This window comes from Petromyzon marinus, unplaced genomic scaffold, assembly GCF_048934315.1.
Source record: "Petromyzon marinus isolate PM22_M1 ecotype Great Lakes invasive population unplaced genomic scaffold, UKy_Petmar_22M1.pri1.0 PM_G_Scaffold_195, whole genome shotgun sequence".
Taxonomy (NCBI): Eukaryota; Metazoa; Chordata; class Hyperoartia; order Petromyzontiformes; family Petromyzontidae; genus Petromyzon; species Petromyzon marinus.
The window spans coordinates 140,001-142,500 of NW_027422756.1; positions in this window are offsets into that span (position 1 = coordinate 140,001).

Below are 2,500 nucleotides of genomic sequence, written 5' to 3' on the forward strand. Positions count from 1 at the left end.
ATAGTCAGACTCATCCCCACCAGAGATCAGCCCAATGAGGGTGGTGTCGTCCGACAAACTTCAAGAGTTTGACGGACAGATGATTGGAGGCGCAGCTGTTGGTATACAGGGAGAAGAGCAGTGGGCAAAGGACGCAGCCCTGAGGAGTTCCCGTGCTGATGGACCTGGAGTCAGAGACTTCTGTTCCCGGCTTAACGCACTGCTTCCTGTCAGAGAGGAAGTCTGTGATCCACCTGCAGGTGGAGTAGGGCACGTTCAGCTGGAAGAGCTTGTCCTGAAGCAGGGCAGGGATGATGGTGTTGAAGGCAGAGCTGAAGTCCACAAACAGGATCCTGGCGTAGGATGCTGGGGCGTCCACATGCTGTAGGGTGAAGTGGAGGGCCATGTTAACTGCGTCGTCCACAGACCTGTTGGCTCTGTAGGCAAACTGAAGGGGGTCCAGGAGAGGGTCTGTGATGGCTTTGAGGTGTGCCAGGAGCAGGCGCTCAAAAGACTTCATTACCACAGATGTAAGGGCGACCGGTCTGTAATCATTTAGTCCTGTTGGCCTTAGCTTTTTGGGCACAGCGATGATGGTGGAGGACTTGAGACAGGCTGGTACATGGCATGTCTCCAGGGAGGTGTTAAAGATGTTGGTGAACACCGGAGACAGCTGGCCAGCGCAGTGCCTGAGGGTGGCTGGAGAGACAGAGTCCGGCCCGGCTGCTTTGCGTGGATTCTGCCTCTTGAAAAGCCCATTAACTTCTCCCTCCTGAAAGGAGAGAGTCGTTTCTGTAGTATGGGTGGGGGATGGGGCCTCTTGGGTGGGAAGGGGTGGTTCAGGACAGTCCAATTGTCTTTCAAATCTACGGTAGAACTCGTTCAGGTCGTTGGCTAGGCGGGAGTCGTTAGTGGTGTGGGGCGCTCTGGGTTTGTAGTTGGTGATGTGCCTGAGCCCTTTGGCAGACAGAAGCAGCGTCGTTAGTAGAGAACTGGTGTTTTAGTGTCTCTGAGTACAGTCGTTTAGCCTCTCTCACCGCTTTGCTAAACCTGTTCTTCGACTCCTTGAATCTGTCTCTATCCCCACTCCTAAACGCTTCCTCCTTCTCCAACCTCAACCTTTTGAGCTTTGCTGAGAACCAGGGCTTGTTGTTGTTAAAGTTCACCCTGGTACGTGTTGGGATACAGCAGTCCTCACAGAAGCTGATGTACACAGCCTCTGTGAGTTCATCCAGACTATTGGTAGCAGTCGTGAACATATCCCAGTCAGTACAGTCTAAGCACGCCCGCAAATCTTCCACAGCCTCACTGGTCCACTGTTTAGATGTCCTCACAGCAGGTTTACAGAGTTTTAGTTGCTGCCTGTATGCACGAATCAGGTGGACCAAGGGAGTTCTGTGCGAGCCGAACAGCCCCGTGACCCACAAGAGAAACATCCCCGCCAAATTCGAGCGTTTGACGGGGTCTATCCGTGAAAAAATATTCACGTTTTTGAGTGCACATGCATTTCTGCTGCAAATGCCTCTGGAAGTTTCATGCCGTTCGTATGCCAATTGTGGCAACACGAAAATGACCCGTTTTCCCATTCCGAGGGATTTCTGTGCGACCCTAACAGCCCCGTGAGCCACAAGAGACACATCCCCGCCAATTTCTAGCGTTTCACGGGGTCTATCCGTGAAAAATATAGACGTTTTTGAGTGCACATGCATTTCTGCTGCAGATGCCTCTGGAAGTTTCATGCCGTTCGTACGCAATGTGGCAACACGAAAATGACCCCTTTTCCCATTCCGAGGGATTTCTGTGCGACCCTAACTAACAGCGCCCGTGAGCCACAAGAGAGACATCCCCGCCAATTTATAGCGTTTCACGGGGTCTATCCGTGAAAAATATAGACGTTTTTGAGTGCACATGCATTCCTGCTGCAAATGCCTCTGGAAGTTTCATGCCGTTCCTATGCAATGTGGCCACACAAAAATGACCCGTTTTCCCATTCCGAGGCATTTCTGTGCGACCCTAACAGCCCCGTGAGCCACAAGAGAGACATCCCCGCCAACTTCTAGCGTTTGACGGGGTCTATGCGTGAAAAATATTAAAATTTTTGAGTGCACGTGCCTTTCTGCTGCAAATGCCTCTGGAAGTTTCATGGCGTTCCTATGCAATGTGGCAACACGAAAATGACCCCTTTTCCCATTCCGAGGGAGTTCTGTGCCACCCTAACAGCCCCGTGAGCCACAAGAGACACATCCCCGCCAATTTCTAGCGTTTCACGGGGTCTATCCGTGAAACATATAGAAGTTTTTGAGTGCACATGCATTCCTGCTGCAAATGCCTCTGGAAGTTTCATGCGGTTCGTACGCAATGTGGCAACACGAAAATGACCCGTTTTCCCATTCCCAGGGATTTCTGTGCGACCCGAACAGCCCCGTGAGCCACAAGAGACACATCCCCGCCAATTTCTAGCGTTTCACGGGGTCTATCCGTGAAAAATATCAATTTTTTTTTGACTGCACATGCATTTCTG